Below are 24,989 nucleotides of genomic sequence, written 5' to 3'. Positions count from 1 at the left end.
CCAACCATAACCAAGATGATGGAATTCAAAAGGAAATATTTCTTAGGGGACTGCAACCAGAGGTTTAAAAGTTCATGGAACTAAGAAGACTAGAAAATTTCCAAGTTGTGGTGGAAGGTTCCAACTTGTATGATTTAGAGGCTAGATTAGCCACGAATCGAGAAAAAGAGGAGTCATGCCTCTCTCAACACTAGATATGGTATATCAACCTAATCTAGTTCCATGGATTGTACCCTACTCTTATCCACAGGTGCCTATAGAACCCTAGTATGGTGATGTAACCCAATAATGGCCAAAAATAGTTTCCTCAATGATGATGGCTTGATTGCAATGACAATGGCCTTAGATAGTCCCCTAGCAATAATAATGGAATCCTACAAACAATGAGTTTTAAATCAAAATTAGAATAAAGCCTCTTTTGCATCAACCTAGCCAGTGTATGTGGTGATCATAGAGACACCCCAAAATCCCACTGCAAGAAAATCAGGAAGAGAACATTTGAAGGACTATTTGTCAAACTTGGTTGCTGATATTAAAAAGGAGTTAATGGATGTGACAATAGAATAGCTATAGACCTTGAAGGCAAATATTGCTAGTATTTCCAATAAATCAAAAAAATGGTGTGAAAAATGTCATCATTGAGACATTTAGCCACTGAATGTCCCCCGAAAACTAACAATTCTAGGAGCCTTCTATTCTTATTTCTTAAGAAATAACTATACAAAATATATTCGCTCTCTAAAAGAGATGCATCAAAGGAGAAAGAAATAAGAGAGAAAGGTTTAATTTGTCAAAGTCTAAGATGTTAAACCAAGACATTGGGTCAAAACCTAGAGAGTTTGAATCTAACTTTGGTCCCAAGAGGTTCCCATCCCAAAGTTATAGAGGACAACAAGCTCGGGATAGTTAGAGGTCTAAAGTTGAATGTTATTAGTGTGAAGAAAAATGCCACATTTTTTCAAAATTCCCTAATCCCAAAGAATTCATAGGTTACAATTTGTTGTGTAGCAGATGCAAAGGAGAGAGCCATACTACAAAGGATTGCTTAAGCCTAGCCGCTAGAAATGTAACACCTTTGATAGTCAACCTAAAGTTTAAGAATCTACATCCAACCTGGTAGAGTTGGAAGAAGTTATGATTATGTATTCTAAGAAGAAAGGAGAAATAGTTCCAAAAGAGAATATTCCCCTAAAATAGACAGTAAAATTCAAACTTCCAATAGAACCACAGAACAATATAGCATAGAGTAATACAATGCAAAGCAATCTAATGCAACAAGGGACTCCACCAGGAGATGAACCAAGAGGTCCAGTAGTTAGAAGAGGTGGACATACCTTTGATCTTAGGAGAGGTGCAAATATAATCTATTCTCAAAGATAGAGAAAAAACGAAAATGAATATCATCCCATTCCCAAACCATTTGGAAAAGCTAGTGGAACCCACAAAGGAGTATGACCTAATTAAATATCTTTATACATTCTAGCTTAATCTAACATTCCTTGTTCTTTTACAAAGGCCCTCCAAAAGTAGAATCAGAGTCTAAAGAGAATGATCATGAAGAATCCATACAATCAAAAGAAGACACTAATGATGATGAAGTTGCAATGCCCTTAATGGTGCTAAATATCTTATTTTGAAGGAAGAAATAACAATTGTTTCTTTTTGACTGATTAATGACTCTCAAAATATGTAGAGAATATACATGAAGTGGTTCAAGCAAATTAAAGTTTCCTTTTATAGTGGTTAGTGGTGTCACCATAACCACCAATCTTTTTCAAGAAAAAATTATGATGATGCCCTATGCCAATGAGCACTAAATCCTAAAAAGAAAAGAAGCTTTAATGTTCCCTTTTATGTGACATTTCTAGATGCATCATTAGAAGATATATCACCTAGTCAAGAAGTGATTCCACTTGAGATACAATTGAAAATGGCCCTCATTCCAATTTACCCCCCACTAGCAATAGAATAGTTGTAGCTCAATGCTTTAGAAGCAAATTCCAATGGAGCATTGGAAGATGATCTAACTCCCTTAAAGGAGTCTGATTTGTATCTAGAAGATATATTGATACCAGGAGGCATATTTCACGGTGGATTCCATGAGGTTTTACGGTGGATTCCGTAAACTTTGATTACCGGGGCTCATACACAAAGTGGATTCTTTGTGTGAGAAGTCGATGGGGATGCCTATCCTTTTCGGGCGTTTCGTTAATTTAGTGTGTACACGGGTGATTCCATAGCGGGTGATTCCGCAAAATATATATTAAATTAATAAACGTTTATGAGTTTAGAGTGCGCACTCGTGATAAATTAAGGTTAGGATTGATTTCTAACCAATTGATTTATTTATGTAGCTGAAGACTGCTAGGTATTCACTTTTGTCGGTTTAATTGTATTATTTTACTAACAATTGTGAATGCTTCAGTTGATGTGTAGAGATAGCAACAGTGGCGAAGGAAAGCATTGGAGGATAGCATGTATTCGAGTTATCGCCTATATTTTGTCGTGCCTATTTATTAAGGCGTTGGATATTTATTTATTATTTTTGTATGCGCATGGGCGCACGATTATGATAATTGTATTTGGACATTGTATTGGGTATGCCTGACTTCTTGGGCGCCCGCCCATTAGCTTTATTTCTATTTGGCACTAAAGCAAACTCAAAAGCCAAAAGCGTGCTATTTTGTAATTTGAGCTATTATTTGAGCTTGAAGAGGATTAATACATAAAATACATGCTTTGTGGAGCGCTCACATAAGGCATGGGGGGAGATTGCACCCAATTGGTCTCTTGTTCATGTCGTGCATGCTTTCTACCTTGAGTTTTGTGCAAAAAGTAGAGTTCTTTTGTTATTGGGAACCTTCCGACACTCACTACGCACGCTTATGGCATCCGATCTGTGCACCAGTGGTATCAGAGCGAAGCTGAGATCGAGAGCTTCCAATCGTTACCCATCTTGTGCGAAGGCGGAGCTCCTGGAACGATCGAGCTCTACAGTCAGTTTCATCGCGAACGGTCGATATGGGTGGATTCTTGGCGGTCACAAACCTCTGTCTACAGCCTCTGATCGTGAAGGACCGGTCTGAGGAAGCGGAGGACCACTCCTACATCTCCTTCATCAAGTCGTTTCTCCACAGTCAATAACAGATAAGCTTCATATCTGAAACTTCATAAGCTTAAGTTAAAGCTTAGAACTAAGCTTTTAAAAAGCTTAGTTACTTCAATTTTAAAATTGACGGTATCAGCGGCTTCTTTCCGTGATTTTCGGCACAGCAAAACGCCCCCCCCCCCCCCCAAAAATTCGTCGACTGTGATTTAGAAGCTTAGTTACATAAGCTATAAGTCACTAATCTTCAAAGTCTGTCAAGTTTTGCAAGTTTCGTTACTCTGCAAGTTCACCAAGTCAGCAGAGATCAAAACTGACTTACCTCAATAACTCCTATAAGGACTGTTCCTATGTAAAAGCACAGAACTACAAAGTTGTTCCCTGGAAGATTCTGTTCACATACGCAGACTTGCTGAACCAGTTTCAGCACACACAGAAGGTCATACGTAGTTTTTAAAGAAGACTACAAATCCCGCAACCACAAAAGACGAAGACCGTGAAAGCCAAACAAATATCTATAAGCCTTGTATACCCGACTTTGAGCTAAGCTCATCCCGCTAATTGGATTTTGAGAGAGTGAGGTCTTTTGAATTTTTACAAGATGACGAAACAAAATATGGATGATTTAATGGCTAAAGGCGATCTTCCTGAACCTACGATAGAACAAAAATTGGATTTAATTATGATGCAGCTGGATGAAGAACAAAGAGCCCGACAAGCTTTGCAAGTTCAATTGGCCAATTTACAATGAACTACTACCAACAAAGATGGACCACAACTCGAAGATCTTATCCAATGAACCATCGATGCGACTCTCGAAGCTCAATCCATCCGCAAAGAAACAAAGATAAGTAAAAGAAATTTCAAATTCCGTACTTTCAATGGAACTCGAGATGGAAAGACTGTCCTTGCATTCATCAGTCAGTTTGATTATTACTTTCATGAAGAGACATACGTTGAAAAAGATAAAATTAAATGTGTCACTAATCATTTAGTCGATCGAGCATCTCTTTGGTGGACCATGGTTCGTAAGAGCGTTGATTGTCCCACTACCTGGGAGAGTTTCAAAAAGAAATTTATGCAGAATTTCCTTCCTCCTCAATTTCATGAAAAAGCCATAAAGCAATGGGATCTTCTACAATAAAGAGATCGTGAGCCTATTTCCTAGTACACCGAACGTTTTTGGAATGCCCTACTGCAACTCCGAATGCTTGAAGACGTACCTAAAGCGACTCACAAGTGCAAGTTTATGTCTGGATTACTTGGGCATTACTACGTTGAAGTCAATATGTTCAAGCCTACAACCCTTGAAGATGCAATTTCTTTGGCTCATGACACTGAAGACAAGATTCGAGGAAGAGACAAGCGTCCACAACAATTTCAAGCAAATGGTAACTATGGTTCCAAGCAATTCAATTCAAATTTTAGAAGATTCAATCAAAGTCATTTTCCTTCATCATCTTTCCGTAAGTCTTGGATAAAACCACCTGCTTTGCCATCAAATATCAATCAAAACCCTAAGCCATCCTCACAGCCAAATCCTAATATTCCTAGACTTCCTGCCATTGCAAACAATGTATCTAAAGCCAAACCTATAGTGTGTTACAAATGCCATCAACCTAGACATCTAGCAGCCAATTGCCAATCGAAGAAACCACCTATCCATATCAATTATCTTGGAGCAATGGAAGATGAAGAATGTGAGGAAATGCCTAACTTTACGGAAGATGAAGACGACATTGCTACTCCTTCAAATGTTTTACCAGGTATGCCAACTCCACATTCTTTGTTGACAATGAAATGTTTAGTGTATGGAAAAGAAAAGATTATTTTGCATGATGATGGTAGTACACATGATTTTATTTCTACAAAGTTAGTGAAAGAATTGAAATCAAAAACTGTTCCTACGAATTATCGTATTAAAGCAGCATTCTTAGGCACAAGATATAATGGAACACAAGAGGTGCATGACTTAGAAATTAAAATTCGTGAATACACTGAACATAGAAATTTCCTAGTTGTACCTTTACAGTCCAGTGATATTATCCTAGGTATGCCTTGGCGTCATCAGCATAATCCTGACATAGATTATTCCATGCATTCAATTAAAATTCATTTTCAAGGAAAACAAGTTACATTGCATGGTATGCATGCATCTAATAAATTTTCACTGCTTACTCATACTCAAGCTAAACGTGCATTACGTAAAAGTAGTAAATCTTATCTAATTTGGGTCAATGAACTTCAAGCTAAAGAAAAACATATGCACCCTAGGCATAAAGAATTCCTTGCTCAATTTAAAGATTGTTTTGTTGAAGATTTACCACATGGACTACCTCCTTCACGTCCTGAAGATCATAAAATAGATTTAATTCCGGGTACACAACCACCATGTAAAGCACCATATAGGCATAACCAGATTGAATAGAAAGAAATTCAAAATCAAGTAGAGGAATTATTAAATCGAGGATTAATTAGACCTAGTAGTTCTCCATTTGGCGCACCTGTTTTATTAGTAAAGAATAATAATAATACTTATCGCATGTGCATAGATTATCATGCCCTGAATAAGATTACTATTAAGAATAGATATCCGATTCCTAGGGTAGATGATCTTATGGATAAACTACAGGGTTCTGCCATATTCAGTAAAATAGATCTTAAATCTGGTTATCATCAAGTGAGATTAGATAAATCTGATATATTCAAAACTGCATTTAGAACACAATTTGGACATTATGAATTTCTAGTGATGCCTTTTGGATTGACTAATGCACTTGCTACATTTAGTCAAATGATGAATCGCATATTCTTGAAATATCAGCATTGTGTTATAGTATTCTTTGATGATATCTTGGTGTTCAGTAAAAATGAGAAAGCACATTATGAACATCTGTCTTTGGTTTTCAAGTTGTTGAAAGATAATCAATTATATGCTAATCTAGAAAAGAGTGAATTCTTTCAAACAAAAATTGAATATCTAAGTCATATTGTGTCAATAGAAGGTATTAAGGTTGACCCTAAGAAGATAGAAGCAATATTGAATTGGCCCATGTCCAAAAATGTGCATGAGTTACGTTCTTTTCTAGGTCTTGCTAGTTTTTATAGGAAGTTTGTGCGAAATTTTTCATTACTTGCTTTGCCTTTGACTAAACTTTTAAAGAAAGGTATTGCTTATCATTGGTCTGATAATCAACAGAAATCTTTTGATTTATTGAAACATGCATTAACATGTGCTCCTGTATTACAACTACCTGATTTCAATAGACCATTCTTTTTAGTAGTTACTAGTGCTAGTGGATCTGGAATAGGAGCTATACTTATGCAAGATAATCATCCCATAGCCTATTCTAGCTATAAACTAAAACCATCCTAACTTAAATATTCTACTTATGATAAGGAATTGTTAGGTGTAGTACAAGCTTTAAGACAATGGAAACATTACTTAATGGGTTCTGAGTTTATGATTAAGACTGACCAACAAAGTATTAGACATCTCCTTAGTCAACCCCAAATATCTGACCGACATATCAAATGGACAGCTTTCATTCAGAGTTTTCATCCCCTTATCTAATATCAACCAGGAAAAGAGAATGTAGTAGCCGATGCCTTAAGTAGAAGACCGACCATTCATAATATCTCTGTCATATCATTTGATTCTCTTAACTCTATGAAAGATACTTATCATTAGGATATTACTTTTCAATCTGATTGGAATAAATTAGTTGGAAATAACTTGATTCCTATTGATTCACTATCTTACAATAATGGATTCATGTTTTATGAAAAGAGATTATGTGTTACAGTTCCAATTAGATCATTTGTTTTAAATGAGATTCATTGTCCTCCATATCAAGGTCATAGAGGTATTATATCTACTTTACTTACATTGTTTGACTGAAGATTTTTATTGGCCGACACTGATGTATCTAACTTTGTTTCTGAATGTTTAGTTTGTCAAAGAGTTAAGAGACATCATGGTAAACAGTATGGTTTACTAATGCCTTTATCTATTCTCCATTAAGACTATGGGAACAGATTTCTATGGATTTTATTACTGGTTTACCTAACACTAAAGCTAACCATGATATGATTTGGACTGTTATAGACAAGTTTAGTAAACAAGCATATTTCATTCCATGCAAGAAAACTTTAACAGCATCTCAAGCAGCACAATTGTTTTTTAAAACTGTTTTCACTAATCATGGCTTACCAAAAGTTATTATTTCTGATCGTGATTCTAGATTCTGTAATAATTTTTGGATTACTTTGTTTGCTAACTTAGGAACAAAGATTGATTTCTCATCTGCATTTCATTTTGAAACTAATGGTCAAACAGAAGCTACTAACAGTACTATTTTAGATCTTTTATGTGCTTACACTATTTCAAAACCACAGACATGGGATACACATCTACATTTACTTCAATTTGCATATAACAATACTCCACACACAAGTACAAAGAAAGCACCGTTTGAAGTGATTTATGGTTATAGATTGTCTACACATGTTGCATCTTTATCAAATAAAATTCAGAGTGCTGATGATATTGCTAACATGCACGCTACTATTTTTGATGAGGTTAAAGATATGATTGCCAAAGCCCAGCAATCATATACAAAGCAAGCCAATAAGAGAAGACATGCCATGAATTTCAAAGTTGATAACTATGTTTGGTTAATAATAGAGAAACTTAGATTACAAAGTGTAGATAAACACCCAATTGTGAAATTAGCACCTAGATTCTATGGACCATTTAAGATCATTCACAAAATCAATGACAATGCATTTAAGTTAGAACTACCACCACATTGGAAAATTCACAACACCTTTCACATTAGTTTATTACGACCTTTAGAGGCCAATTACCTGCACACCCTATTTATGAAAACCCACCTTTATTAGATGAAGAGACTGAAATCCTTGAGCCTGAAGCTATTATAGATACTGACTTTGTGACCACTAGAACTGGCCGTAGATATTCTAGATATTTGGTCAAGTTTAAAAACTATCCTGTTGAAGAGGCCCAATGGATGCACGCTAGAGACTTAAATGCTTTCCCCACTCTGTTAGCTCCACATTGAGCTAATAGCAATTGAGGACAATTGCTATCCCACCTCGAGGGTATGATGCCAGGAGGCATATTTCACGATGGATTCCGTGCCATGGTGGATTCCGTGAGGTTTTACGGTGGATTCCGTAAACTTTGATTACTGGGGCTTATACACAAAGTGGATTCTTTGTGCGAGAAGTCGATGGGGACGCCTATCATTTTCGGGCGTTTTGTTAATTTAGTGTGTACATGGGTGATTCCATAGCGGGTGATTCCGCAAAATACACATTAAATTAATAAACGTTTATGAGTTTAGAGTGCGCACTCGTGATAAATTAAGGTTAGGATTGATTTCTAACCAATTGATTTATTTATGTAGCTGAAGACTGCTAGGTATTCACTTTTGTCGGTTCAATTGTATTATTTTACTAATGATTGTGAATGCTTCAATTAATGTATAGAGATAGCAGCAGTGGCAGAGAAAAGCATTGGAAGATAGCGTATATTCGAGTTATTGCCTATATTTTGTCGCGCCTATTTATTAAGGCGTTGGATATTTATTTATTATTTTTGTACGCGCATGGGTGCACGATTATGATAATTGTATTTGGACATTGTATTGGGTATGCCTGACTTCTTGGGTGCCCACCCATTAGCTTTATTTCTATTTGGCACTAAAGCAAACTCAAAAGCCAAAAGCGTGCTATTTTGTAATCTGGGCTATTATTTGAGCTTGAAGAGGATTAATACATAAAATACATGCTTTGTGGAGCGCTCACACAAGGCATGGGGGGAGATTGCACCCAATTGGTCTCTTATTCATGTCGTGCATACTTTCTACCTTCAGTTTTATGCAAAAAGTAGAGTTCTTTTGTTCTTGGGGAGCTTCCGATGCTCACTACGCGCGCTTACGGCATCCAATATCTGGACCCTTTATAAGAGAAGGAAGGTGAAAAGAAATTGACTTTTGTTGATGCAAATGGAATTGAGCATTCTCTAAAGGCAAACAATGGTCTTTCTAGAGAGGAAAGTAAGACTTGTGTGACCTACTGAGTGAAGGAGAACTTGGATGTGCCCATGTGGCCATACAAGGATTTGAAGTGGATTGATCCCACTATATGTCAACATTACATTGACCTAGAGTGTGATGCTAAGCCAATACAACAACATTTGTATAGAATGATCTTGACTATTCTGCTTTGGTGAAGATTAAGTTGTTGAAGCTTTTAGAAGTAGAGTTTATTTATATAGTGATTAACAATGAATGGGTTTTAGTTACTGTGGTTATGTCCAAGAAGATGGAAAACTTTGCACATTTGTGAGGATTCCTAAAAGCTTAATTCCAAAACACAAAATATCACTTTTCTATCCCTGTCACAAATCACATGCTAAATACACTAGTAGAAAATGAGTTGCACTCCTTTTTGTTGGACGGATTCAATGGATACAATTAAGTGCATATCATAAAAGAATAGTAGTCCAAGACAACCTTAACAACAGAATGGGGAATTAACACCTAAAGGGTGGTGCCATTTGGGTAGTGCAATGCTCTTGCCACCTTTCAACATGTAATGATGGCTGCTTTTTAGAATCATTTGCATGATTTTATTGAAGTTCATCTAGATGACATTTGTATCTTCAACTTGCTTATTAGTAGTCTTTTGATCGACGCAAGGAGTATGGGATTTCTCTCAACCTTGATGGATGCATTTTTTAAATTTCTTTAGGAGCGCTTCTTGGCCACGTCATCTTCACACGAGGGATAGCAATGGATCCAACAAAGATTAAGAAGATTGCAACTTTGATAGTACTTACCAACTTCAAATAGCTCAAAGGATTCCTAGGTCATATGGGCTATTATAGGATATTTATTACTCCCTTTACAACTAAGGCAACTCCCCTACACAAGATTCTCAATGATGTAGAGTTTATGTGGATACCAAATTGTGAAGAAGATTTTAATACCTTGAATTAGTGCTTGATTGAAGCACCCATCCTACAACCTCTCGATTGAACAAAAGAATTCCGTGTGTACACTGATGCATCCATTAGTATTTTCCTCCCTAGGGATTTTGACAATCAAAGTGGCCTCTACCTTTTCTTTTTGGATGCCCGTTGATGATTCTCTTTATCGTATTGATGATACTCATCATGCTAATTTTGATAACATTGTATCATTATCTTGTTTCATCTCCCAACACTCGCCACTATTCAAGTACCCTCCCCTGTAGTCTTGTAGACATAGCATGGTTGGCTTTGATAAATGGTATTGTTACCTTTCTTTAAAAAAAGGAAGAAAAAAAAGAGAAAAAAAGGAAGAAATAACCAAATTTTCTTTTGTCCCTACCATATTGACATATTCTTTGAGAACATATAGAAACACCAATTTGTTTCTTTCAAATCAAATGAGAGGTAGGATGTGTGAATATTGAGCATTGCATGAATGCATTGGGTCTCTTGATTCACAAAGTATGATGAATACTATACACAGTACGATAAGGCTCCATTGCATTCTATTTTTTATGTTTGCATTGTGTGGAATGTATGTTTGCACTATCAATTGTACACAAGGTATATAAAATTTCATATAAGCAATTATGTGGATCAATCAATGGTTGTGAGGAATCAGATTGCCCTCAATATTTTTCAATAGAGCCTAGGATAATCGAGGTTTGTGTTTGACTAGTCCTTTTTTCAAACAATTGAGAGATGAGGATTGACAATGTTATGATAAATGGAGACATGTACATGAAAGGGAGCGACGGATCAAAGGTTGGACTTGAGAGCTATGGCGGGAAAGCAAGAGCAAGAAATGGAGAGACTAGAAATGGGAACTCCAACAGTCACAATGTGTGACCGGGCCTTCCTTTATTCAAACTGTCACTAAAAGAATAAAGAATAAAGTGACGGTGACGGGCGCCCACCACCTGCAATGTACAGTGGTGGTGACTGTCAATGTAGTAATACACGGGCGGCTAGGCAGAGGCGCCTTTACCCCCAACAACCTCCCACTTAAAGGCGAATCTGCCCCAGTGAGGAGTGAAAAGAAAAAGAAAAAAGATAGTACAACATGTACACATATACAACAGGATGAGGAAAGACGTCATCTCATCCCACGCCCATCAACCTCCTGAGGAAGGCAAAGCGCTTTGTAGAGAGGCTTTTCGTGAGCAGATCTGCAAGATTCTAGTCAGTCGAGATCTTGACAAGATCAATAGACTTGTCCTCAATGACCCCATGTATGAAGTGATACCTCACCTCAATGTGTTTCGTCTTCGCATGGAAGACCGAATTCTTGGCTAACTAAATAGCACTCATAGAATCCGAATGCAGTGTAGGGATAGCATCAATACCAAGGTCAGCAACTAAACGACCCAACCGAATGGCCTTCTTGCAAGCCTCTATGGCTACAACATACTCGGCCTCTGTAGTAGAAATGGCCGTGCATTTTTGCACCCTGGACATCCAAGAAACAACACCTCCAGCATAGGTGAATACATAGCCGGAAGTGGACTTCCTACTATTTGCATGTTCTGCATAATCACAGTCAGTGTACCCCACGACTCCTGTATCCTGGCTGCCATAGCATATGCACATATCTACAGTGCCCTTCAGGTACCTCATGATACCCTTCACGACATCCCAATGCTTCTTGCCAGGTGTAGCCATATAGCGTGCCACAACACCAACTGCAAAGGCAATATCTGGACGAGTGGCTATCATGGCATACATAAGACTGCCCACTGCGGATGCACACATGAAAGGATGCACCTGAGTCCAAGAGCCAACACTGTGCATACATAGAGTGTATCTCTGTCATCTGTGAAGCACTAGAAGAAGCTACAAGGATATAACCATCATCATCAACATCCTCAGGTTGCATAATATTGATCTCTTCAATTTTAACACTGGACTTTGTAGGCACTATGTTGCGATCAGAAGACTTATCCTGTACTTTGTCTTTCCCCTTATCTTTGTGTCTTTCATTGCGTAATTCATGGCATTGTGGCCTAATATGGCCCTTTTTCCCACAATGGTGACAAGTAACATTTGCATTCCTGCCACGGGATTTGCATCGTGGCTTCCCACGAGACTTGGACCGAGATTTCTGAGAATCCCATCCACGGCCACTACCACTGCCATGCTTTCCATATCCGTCATTCCTGCCTCTAATTGTCATAGCATGAGACACATGAGAGGCATCCAAATTCTTACGGTTAACCTCTTCCTGCAGAAGAGCACTCTCAACATCAGATAATTTCAAGGTAGCAATAGAGGTACATAATGCAGTGCGGAATATATCCCATGACTCATTAAGAGTACCAAGCAAGAAAAGAGGAGTGACATCCTCTGCAAAACTGATGTCCTGCGAAGTCAAGTTCTTGAGTATAGCATGGAACTAGCTCAAGTGAGCAGACATAGTCACATTCTCCTTCATGTGCAGATCCATAAGCTGCTTCAGCCAATACATTTGACTCGCTGGACTTTTCTTGTCATAGAGATTCTTGATTTTATCCCACAACTGCCATGCACTCTATTCTTCCTCAAATACATTGTAGTGAACCTGTTCTGTGAGAGACAATACAATGTTGGACTTGCATAACTCATCAAGCTCAAGCCATTCCTCATCTGGCATAGTTGCAGGCGGATGCCCGCTTAACCTCAAAGATTTGATCTGCGATTTCCGCACCAACACCTACCAAATCTGGCTCTTCCAATAAGAGTAATTCGTACCATCAAGCTTAGTGATGTTGAAAATAGCATGATCAGTGGACGAACTCGCCATAATGCAAGCTGGAAGACTATAGACAGTTCAAAATTGCTTGCTTTTTACTGCAAAAAATGACCAAAAAATCACCAAAATCGAGGAAAAATGGCGAGGAAAGTGGAATCAAAGGTGCTGCCCACCAAGTACTAGTGAAAGTACATCATTTCAGAGTGTTTCAACATGAAAAATCCATGTCAATCCATACATATATGCTTGTTGTAATAAATTTCAGATTTCAGTAAAAGAGAGCTAACAATGCCAAAATTGAATCCCAAGGCAATCAGATATTGCCAAGACCAAAGCCGGCATCATGCGGGCATAGCATAAGCATATGATGGTCGATAAGCATGAATCCAACACCCAAGTATGTCATACAAACATCTGCCAGTGAGTAGGCACACCCCCCAGTCAACGGGGCAAAGTGTTCCTGCCACTACCAAAACTTGACACAAGTAGGTGTCAATTCACAAAGATACAGATCCAAAACTGAGACTTAGCTCATAAGCATACAGTGAACCAAGATATATGATGTATCATCCCAAAAGGTAAGAAGTCCCAAAGTCTCAAGTGTCTGTAACTGCTCAATGGCATGTAACGGCTCAATGCATAAAAGTATTGTCTGCTCAATGTCTAATAAGCATTTAAGAATGCTCCCACTGGCATAAAAGTCGTATGTACGAGCTCAAGAGCTCAAGCCAAGGCAAGACACAGTGCCAATGACATAAGTCCAAGACAATACATCAATAGTACATCCCGAACATGTAGGCAGTAGAGCATCCGTATGGAGCATCCGTAAGCATGTAAGACATCAAATACATCCCAATCCAAACTCTGACAAGCCAAGTAACATCCAAGACTACTCCAAATAATCCAAAATGCATCCAAGGTGGAGCTTCAATGAGCACTCAAGCTCAACGTATGCATAGGGTAATCAACCATGACATGAGCATCAAGTCGTAGGCAACAGGTATGTATAAACCCAAGAAGCATCACTGTCAAAGCATATACCAATGTCAATAAGTGTGGGCTGAAATAAGCTCAAGCTTCCAAAAGCATTCGGATTCAATGGCAAGCTCAAAGTCGTCCCTCGATGATCAATACATCATAGCATAACCCAAGACATACATCCGGAGCCAATAGGCCTATGTCAAAGCATGAAAGATAGCTTCAGCCCAAGAGTATTCAACATGCATTTACTATTATAAGCTGTGTATTTCCAGCCCCAAAATCTGGCCAAAATCAAAGCATTACATGTAGCTTCAATCCCCCAATCAATCAGGATGCAATAGGCATCAAATTGGTTATGTAGTCATGCCCAAACAAGCATAGGCATACAAATACATGCTGTCTCGGACCTAAAATCTGTTGTAGAAGATTTTGTTATCAGAATTTGGCAAATCTGACATCACCATCGCGTCCGGAGTGTGCCAAAATCCCAACTTAGACTCTTACCTTGCCTGAATCGGGTTTCGAATATCCAAGATATAACAAAAAGAGTGATTTTTGGGCCAGATTTTGAAACAGGTGCAAAAAAAATGTGAGCTGGCTGGGGGGTCTGCTGTCCCACATGTCAACAATGGGGCCGAAAGGGGGCACAAATGAGGGCCAAAGAAGGCCTACACCAAGCCTCAGCAAGCCTTAATAAGCTAGAAGCAAGATCCAAGTAAAGGAAGCTCCAAGAGGTGTGAGTTATGGCTGCCCACAACTTGTTTACAGCCTGTGAGACCTGAGAACTAAAGTAAACCCTGAAGAAAATGATCAAATACCTCTAATGTAATGCCCTGAAGGTGCCCAATAATGCCGAGAAGGTGCTCGGGAAGTTGGGGAGTGATAGGAGCTCGAAGGAGTCGGATATGGCTGCCAAGAAGGAGACCCAATGCAAGTAGGGAGTTGATGGGATGCTGAGAATGCCACAAACCAAGCTCAAGAGTTGGAAAGCAAAGCTCTGATACCAGTTGAAAGGGAGTAACGGATCGAAGGTTGGACTCGAGAGCTATGGTGGGAGAGCAAAAGCAAGAAAGGGAGAGACTAGAAATGGGAACTCCAATAGTCACAATGTGTGACCGGGCCTTCCTTTATTCAAACTGTCACTAAAAGAATAAAGAATAAAGTGGCAGTGATGGGCGCCCACCACCTGCAGTGTGCAGTGGCAGTGACTGTTAGTGTAGTAATACACGGGTGGCTAGGCAGAGGTGCCTTTACCCCCAACAGTACATTCTTGTTTGCCTATGTACACACAGATTGAGCCTCTTTCAACACAACACACCGATTCTGTTATGTGCACTGTGATACAAGGCTCCCTAACACACACACACACACACAAAGCATTATGGGACTGAGATAGTAAAAATAGTAGTCTAATGGTAGAGGAGTTACAAATATCAAAAGTGGTTTTGGATTCTATAGATATAAATGCATTGAAACTAGGGTGTAATATATTGCATCTCCACATTTCTTGTGAGGCCAAATTAAAGATTCCATGAATCTTCTTTATTAGTACACTAGGTAGTAATAATTGCATTATGATTACATGGGTCTAAAACAATGGATTCCCTTGCTAATCTCCATAAAATTTGCAAGCTACACAATCTAACAATTGTAGACTACTATTATGATTATATATGTCCACAAAATCTCCTAGAGGAGTCATAGAGAAACATTCCTATGCAAATTTTATCACAAAATCTTGAGATGGTTGGGACATATAGTATCCAAATACCAAATACACTCCTTGCTTCATCCACTTCTCTCTCTCTCTCTCTCTCTCTCTCTCTCTCTCTCTCTCTCTCTCTCTCTCTCTCTCTCTCTCTCTCTCTCTCTCTCTCTCTCTCTCTCTCTCAATCGTGGCTAACCTAGCAGTAAGCCACCTTTTTTTATTAACCCACCAACCGGGGTTCCATTCTCCCTTTTCTAACACCTATACTAAATGACTGCACAAAATGTAGGAGTTAAACGAAAGACCTTCTAGTCATCGCCCTTTTTAACTTAACCAACTGAGCTACACCCGTTTTGGTCTCTCTCTCTCTCTCTCTTCCCCTTCCTCCCTCTCTCTCTACATGCTAAAGAGCCCAAGTTTGTATGGAACTTTATAGGCCTCCAATTCTGTTTTTTAATCCAAGCCTTTGAATTGGATGTTGAGGGTTGATATGACTATGTTTTTAGCCTTTTTTTGTTGGATTTTTGGGTGATTTTTGTAAGATTTGAATGATGATTGATTGGTTTGGAAGTGTTTGGGAGTGTTTTGGATAAGATTGAATAGGTTTGAGAAGTTCATGATGTTTTTCAGTGGAGATATGATGTGCTGAAAGGTTCTGTTGAGTGTCTTATAGGTTCTGATTGGTTCTGTTGAGCTTCTATTTTGTTCTGTTTTCCTTTTGTATGAGAGGTTGGAATGATGATTGATGGAGTTTAAGAGTGTTTGGAAGTTTGTTGAATGATTCTTGATGGTTTTGAATGGTTTTCGTTGAGCTAAATGTTTTTTGATGACCTTGTATATGGTTCTATGGACTCTCTGTTGACCTTCTATGTAGAGCCTCTATCTCCGGTCTGTTTTTACTCTGTATGCCTATGTAAGTGTTATGTTGGATGAATGTCTAGCTTGGGAAAAATCTTTAATCTTTGGAAGAGATGAATACAAGTTCAAAATAGCTCAAAAAAGTGAAAGAAGTAGCTACTAAAGACTCAAGTGAAGACTGAAGTGACAGTGACACTGTTGAGTTGCGAAATGACACTATAGTGGCTCTAATGACCCTTCGTGTTAGACATACCTTTTGGGAGGGGTATCCATGACCAAAGGGGGGTTATGGATTATTATTATTTATTATTACAATGTACCATTAAGAGAGAGCATATGTGAGAGAGATAGAGAGTGAGAGATAGCCAATTTTTCATGTGAAAACTCAAGTGAAGACTAAAGTGACAATGACAGTGACACTATTGAGCTGCGAAAGGACACTATAGTGGCTCTGGTGACACTTTATGTTAGACATGCCTTTTGGGAGGGGTATCCACAACCAAAGGGGGGTTATGGATTATTATTCTTTATTACTTCAATATACCATTTGAGAGAGAGCATATGTGAGAGAGATAGAGAGTGAGAGATAGCCAAATTTTCATGTAAAATAATGTATATATGAGTGAGAGATCAAGACAAAGACTATGAAGACTATGAAGCTATTGAAGATGAATGCTATGTGATAATTTCCTTTCAAAGCGGAGCATTCCTTTGTGTTCTCTTGTTCTTTTGATGAAGAATATGAAGAATGTGTTGAAGTTTTGTTCTAATAAAGTCGTGGGAGAATTGTTATATGATGCTACATGAAGATTTAAGAAGATTGGTGTTGTTTTTTTTTCTTGTGCTTGATTAAAATATGAGAAACATGCTCGTTGATGATATAAGTTAGATTTTCTTGTAGTAGACTCCTTGTTTTCCTGGTGTATCTATTGGGGCTCCATTGGCCCATTAAACAATGCTGGAGTGTGATGTGGTAGAATTGGCAATCCATTGTACCCCACCTTCGATGCAATTAGTAGTCTTCTTTGATAATACCATTTAAAAGGGGGGTTATTTGTAATCTCCCTTGGTCGCATAACACTCTCATAGAAAAAATGCAAGGTCTTTAGCATTATTAATCTGGCCTAGATTGCCAAAACCATGGAAGGTTGGAAGATTGAAGAACCAAGAAGTTCTACCGCATAGTGGAAGAAGAGACCCAAGAGAGGCTGGTCTACCACTCCATCTTTCAAGTTTAATCTCATATTATGGAGGGCTTTGACAAGGTGTTGCTTTGGGGTCACTGGCATTGTTGGCCCTACATGCTACCATGAACTCTATTGCATGAAAATCAAGGCCATCATTGTACTCTTTCGTAAAATTTGGCAATGGGACTCTTCGTTGTATTGTCCCTTGCATCAACAATGGGACTTAATTGGCAGGACAATCATTAACATTTCCAAGTCATATTTGGCTAGAAAGGGTACCTTAGTTTGAATGAGCCATTTGGATTTCTGCAAAAAGTGCCACAAGAGCATCAAAGGATTATTCTCGTGCTAATTTTTTTCAACTCTAGCCATGGCTTTCTATCTTCTCACATGCCTCTAGAGATGTTCTAATGCTTATCTCTTTATTGACTTATTTATCAGAGAATTGACACCACCTCACCTGCCACTTCTCAACAAAAGGAAATAGAGGGCTTTTTTCCTTCCCTAATTTATGGAAGATTCTCTGGCCAACATTTTTTCAACTTATTATTTCTCACTTTCTCTAAAGTTAGCCTTTCTACCACTAAAGAGGGGAACGGAATTGGTTCTAAAGTTTTCAAAATTCATTTGCCTTAGGATAATCATTGTGATAATATCAGCTTTTGAGGATATCAATAGTGTAGGTTGTGTGAGGAAAACACGATCCACCAACTCCTAGTGAGTTGTTAATTGAATGAACAAAAAGTTGCAAGTGAGCCACATGTCCCATGTATCCTACTATTAGGCATCCACCATGAGATTCCAATTTTTGTCTTCCTTATTTTTGTGAACTTCTATTGACTATGACTCTTGAAGCTTCTTCACAATATTCCACTTGATGTTGTCTAGTAAATCTTCAATGAAGGTCTAATTCACCATTGCTAAACATTCTCCTTGTTTTTGCTCTTCAATTTCCTTCTAGACATTTGGCTACAAAAGTACAAGTTTCTTTAGCTTCTGTTGACAATTGAAATAGTTCATCATACAAGGCTTGCATCAAGATAGCATTGTGTTTTCCCCATTGGGGAATGAATATTTTGTAGAAAGTTTTCTTTGATACGAATCTTTTCAATTCCTCCTGGTTATAGAGCTCTCCTATTGTGGGGAATGAATATTTTGCAAAAAGTTTTATTTGCTATGAATCTCTTCAACTCCTCCTTGGTTATAGAGCTACTATTATTTTCCATCACTTTCTTTTATTTCCAACAGTGTCATTTTCTTCATTTTCAGCTTGTTAAGATGCTTGTTGATGGCAATTTTCCTTGACTATGCACAAAACATGGAACTTCCAAGAGAACACCAGGAAAACAAGGAAAAACTGCAAGTAAATCCATCTTGTAGCACTAAAAAGCATCTTCTTAATCTTCTAATAGCACCACAAAAGGAAAACATAACCTAAAGAAACAACTTCACACAACATCATAGAACAATTCCTTCAAGGATTTATCTCCAACAAAGCACATAATATTCTTCATATTCACAAAACACAAGGCCAAAGAACTCATCCACAAGCTAATATTCAATGGAAAATAATCCCATAAAATTGCAATGATTGTCTTCAACAAAGTATTCTTCATATTTCTCTTCTCTCACAATCTTTCAAAGATATAGAGTATTGATATCAAATATAGCTATCTCTCTCACATACTCTCATACAATAATACAATAGAATAATAATCAATAATTCTCTCTTGGTAATGGAGCCACCCTATAAAGGGCAATAATTAATAAATCTCTCTTGGTAGTGGAGCCACCCTCTAAAGGGTATATCTAATATGAAGAGTCACCAAAGCCACTATAGTATCCTTTCATAGTATCCTTTCATTGTGAACTACTATCAATGTCACTTCAAGTCTTCAACTCAAGTCTTTAGGTACTACTTTCTTTGCTCTAACTAGCTAATAATAGCTTCTATTCCCCTCTTTTCAAGAAAGAAATGTTTCCAAGCTATTAACCCATTATACAAAAACCATATAAAAGGCTATAGAAGCGTACATGAGCTTACAAAAGCTATAGAAAGCAAAATAATAATAAACCTGCATAATCGATATAAAACCCATATCAATCGATCAAAATCCATCAAAATAATCTACAAAACCATAAAATTTGCAATAATGATTTTAACAAGGTACCATATGATGCTAGTACTATTGTACCTAGCAAAAGATTTCCCTTGGATTCTCTTTGATATTGGAAAGCTTTGTGGGATTCTTCAAAAGGGTTCTATATGGGGGACTCCATATAGTATGAGTAGGTCCCTCTATGCACCACCTAGCTATGGATACCCCTCCTCATGTAGGTATAGATGGTTGAATTCCATAACGTGTGACTCTAGTTGTATAACAACATGTATAGCAGTAAAGCATTCTAAATGAATATTTTAAATAGATGTGGCTAGGAGCTAATCAATGGAGATATATTCTAATCCCCTAAATTAGATTTTAAAAATGGTGTAAATTAACACTTTTGAAGTATGGTTTCGAAAGCTTAAATTGTTAAAATAAAAATAAAGAGATGGAATATGACTCTCTCTCTCTCTCTCTCTCTCTCTCTCTCTCTCTCTCTCTCTCTCTCTCTCTCTCTCAAAGTGTCATACAATGACTATGAAAGTATACTCATTGTTAGCCTAGGCTTTGGACATGATCTTTGGATATGATTACTAGTAGTATGTAATAGCCTTAGTCTTTTATGGTTCATAAATTTTGCTATGTAAATGAATGCAAAATCTCATGGGACAAGTAGTTTATATGGTTGTAGCACGCATGGCCTAAAAGAGGACATTATTGTCTTTGTTTTCCTATCCATGATTGTATGCAAGATGGGGCTTTTAAAAGAGTATTCACTTAAATACGTATTTTGACATACATTGTCTCTTTTGTTCTATTCTTGAGTATTCTCTATCTTTTTTCTATTTCATGTTGTCATAAATGTTTTTTAGTCTCTTTCTCATGTTTCATGATGACATTCTTGCTCTATATTTCTATTTCTTGAAGTAGTCCTATCATATATTCAGTATGAATATAGGGCTATAGCACTCATGCTATTTGTGGAATCCCTATTAGGCACCATAGATTGCAAAGATCCATGGCAAAGCATTTCCATCATTGACACTTACATGTTGATTAGACTAGTGTTATAGGTAACCAATTACCTTGCTTTGCTTCTATCATTTGTTTCACAAATAAGTGAATTACATGCTCTTTTTACATGCCTATAGCCGTTGCTCAACATCGAGCTTAGCATTGTTACCAGGGTATTCAAAAAATAACTATTTGTGGGCAAGAATCATTGCAGAAGAAATAGCCAAGGATGACTCAAATGCACCAAAAATTAGTCCTCAAGGCCTATTGATATCACTCATGTATCTAAAGAAAGTCTTATCTCCTCTCTTAACTTTCAAATGTCTAGCAACATGATGAATTGTACATGCATAATAGTAGGATTAAAATTTTATGCAATACAAAGGAGAATGGTTGTTAAAAACAAGGATGCTTAAAACTTACTTTATCAATCATAGTAATAGTCATCATAGTGGTATGTAGGAACAAGAGAAGAGTCATCGATGAAGCTTCATTAAAGGTAACATATTACTTGGAATGCAACCTATTACAATACCTAATTATGTATGCAAACTAGGTTAGCAATAGAAGGACATAGACACTCTTGAGCTCTCATGAAACCCTAAACCAAGCATGTTCTCTTGATGTAGTAATCTCATTTACAAAGATTAAGATTTATTAAAATGGACATTATTACTATGTGCCGCACATGGTAGAATTGTTACACATTTGGATTCAAATTTAATTTGTAGTTTGGCTCTTACACGATGGATTCCTATCTTGTCCTTTTCTCCTATCTATCGTGTTCAACTCAACTCATCTAACAAGCAAGCATATCTTCTTCTTCCTCTAGTTAGGTTATGTGACAAGAATAACAACTAGTGTCAACTCTTAGACACATGCAACCCATAGTGAAGTGTTGGTTCTTACTTACCCATGATTATGGTTGATTTATAGGTAACAAAGTCGGCCCCTCATCATAAATGGTACTATCTAACTTGATTGTAGACATTGGAAGAAGATGGTTTTATAACAACAATGAAAGTTTTCACTAATCAACAAAGTTTTGCAGCTAGTCATATCTATGATATTGTTCCAATACAAGACAAATAACACATCGCAATTGTTAAAAGTATAAGAATCTTGAATCTATATGCTCATGGCTACATCATAATGTGTATTTTTAATTTTATGATACTAACTTATTAATGTTGGGCCTCCCTAATAGCTTGTCTCAAAACTCAATTCATTTCCAATTGTGAACTTTGGAGGTTAAGTTGCTTGCAAACAAGCCTATAGTGGAGGACACTACTTTTTTCCTCTTTAACTTTTATCAATACTTTCTTGTCACACAAGACTCGGACTTGTTATCAAGTTTGAACCAATTTTCTAAATAGTAATAGTGATGCCCATACGATTAAGCTCTCCATAGCTTGCAACCTTTAGATTTGTGTGCTTTGATGGCAACTTCAAATTGAGCTATATAGATTTGAAAATGATCAAGTGTTGAGTGAGTTATGCGTCATTTATCATAGGTGCCCTATGTTGGCTATGGCTACCACAAAATCTTGCTTGCTTTTGAGGATCTCAATGTTACCCTTTTCAATCATAAAATAGAAGGTTTGGACAGTCTAAAGAAAGCTCTTGAAGTAAGCTTCAATCTAAACCTATAAGCTTTGTGACCAATTAAAGGTGGGAGAAGTAGCTTGAGATTTGAACCTATGTCTAGCTCCCTAGATTTGGAGAATCAAGCTAGTAACCTACTTGACAATAGTTAGGGTGATTAAAGGAGACTCTAATAACATGTTGAGAACTAGTTGATGATTAAATGAGACTACAATGTCATGTTGGAAATTAGATACGTGAGAGAAAATGGAAGAGATGTGATCAACTTCTCATACATTATTTGTCATTAACCATGGTGGTTTTAAGTAGCCTTTTAAAATAATTATTAGGGCTCTCAAAGGGCCATCACTAAATCATCTCTGACTCACTTATGATGGGAATGCATCTCTACATTCAGTCCACCTCCTTTGACTAGGATCCCTCTAATCTCACTGTAACCTACTTTTTCTTCACAATCACTACTTGCATAACTCTAAGTGCTAACAATATTCCAAGGTTTTTATGCTTATATGTGCTAGCATTCTTGGTTTTTTATGTAACTAATCGTCAATGTAAAGATCTTTTGGTGCAATTCAAGCTACATGCATGGTTATATATACAAGTTCTTTAAAATCATGTGGGTAGTTTGAGGTAGGAAGTGTTCGATTTTTGGATGGGGTGTGATTTTTTTATTTTAATTCTCTTTTATGGGTCTTAGTTCGGAATTCCATCTCTGGGATGGGAACTTAGTAAAATTTAGAATTAATGAGTTCATCCCTCTAGCTTGGTAGTTGATGAGTCCATCAATCTACCTTAGTTTTTTCGTAACTCCCAGCTAGCATTTATTGCATCTAATACTTAATCCCCTATTGGCTATTCCTTGGTGGTCTATAGCCTTAGTAACAATCATTAGCTTGTAATAAATGAGAGGGATTAAAGGAAAAATATAATCTCTTTACCCTAAGGATCTCATCACCTATAGATTCGTGTCCTCGTACCTCTTGGAAGACCTCAAAGCTCAGGGCAACAGAAATGGAATGCTAGCCTTTCATAAAGTTTTGTTTTTTGTTTTTTTGTTTTTTTGTGAATTGTGATTATATACAAGGTATTCATGAAGGATATGCTAGATAAGTCTAAAATCATATTTCATTTGCCTTTTTTACCACAAGGATGAAGTGACTGTTTCCCATCTTTTCGGGAATGTAGAGAGACAAGGACTCTTTAGAAAAATCTCACGTCGTAGTTTAGCTAGTTTGGAATCAATAGCTCTATTTCCTCCAAGATTGTTATTTGGTCTCTTCAAAACAAGACTTAAAGAAATTTGGTCATGTTTTTGAGATAGCTTGTATAAGGTTAAAGGCTTGAAAAAGCATGCTAATGTTGCTCTTTATTGAGTCAAGTCTCATCCTTAGAAAATGTAAGTATGTCTCATCTCCCAATTTTCTCTTTGATTAGTCAAGTCTTGTCCCTTAGATGTGCACACATTACTTAATGTCATATGTTCTTTGTATGAAAAAAGTTATTCATCTTACAATCTAGAAACAACTTTATGTTGGTTTGGTTCTTTGCTTTGTTCACATAAGATAAATACTAGTAATCAATTTGAAAGCATCAACCACTCCTTTTCATAAAACTAGGATGATGCTTCACTAATCCAATACCCAAATATAATACCTTTTAATTGACTTGATTTTTTTTGTAAAGCATTTAAAAAAGGAAACTTCTAAAGAGAAAGTAATTACAACAAGCTTGTCTCATTAGAAATCTAACCAAGTATCCTAGGATATATTATATTCAAACCTCCTAACACTTCAAAATTGGAAGATCCTAAGAGGATTAGCAGATATGTTGGAAGTAATACTTGCTATTGTTGACACACTCGAACAAGACTAACAATCACAACATACATAGGAGAGATTAAAAAAGGTTAGTTTTATAGCTATATGTTCACATATCCTTATATGAATATTGACACTCGAACAAGACTAATAATCACAATATACATGAGAGAGAAAAAAGGTGGCATCAACCGTATAGCTAGATTTTCACATATCTATGCATGCATGCTTCAGATTTAAATTTTTAGCAAATTCTTCTTCTTGGATCTTTGAGAGAAACTATGAGTGCTTCTTTCTTCTTTACTTCCTATTGGATCTCCTCTTATAGACCTTTGAGGTGCTCTTGAACACTTCCACATGCTTGGTATATCCAACTAAAACATAAGGATAGATTTTGACCCATGTTTGTGATGGACCACCACACTCTTAAACACTTTTGATTTTTGTGAATCCAAATGCGCCAAATATACAATTATCTAAGGTTTTTCTAGATTATGATGGCACTCCCATAGTCTCCTAGTAACATGATACCTATTTATTATTTCCTACATAAAATAACGAGCATCTTTATTAGCTTTGGAAATTATAAGCATGTCGGTGATACTCTCTATCTCACTCTTGCATCTAATGCATTTAAACAAGGTTTCTTTGCATGTTTCTTAAGCATTGATATAAATATATATCAAGTAGTCCTTTAAAAATAATACTTGTATTAAAATAGTCTTCATAGAATGCTTCCTTTGGAGCACATATCCCTTGACTAGGATACTTCCCCTACACTATGCTCATACCCTTTATTTAGAATTGGTCTTCCAACATA

This window comes from Lygodium microphyllum, chromosome 2, assembly GCF_053477565.2.
Source record: "Lygodium microphyllum isolate KBCC chromosome 2, Lygodium_microphyllum_v1.1.10, whole genome shotgun sequence".
Classification (NCBI taxonomy): domain Eukaryota; kingdom Viridiplantae; phylum Streptophyta; class Polypodiopsida; order Schizaeales; family Lygodiaceae; genus Lygodium; species Lygodium microphyllum.
The sequence above is the reverse complement of the archived record's forward strand: the minus strand, read 5'-3'. Positions refer to the sequence as shown.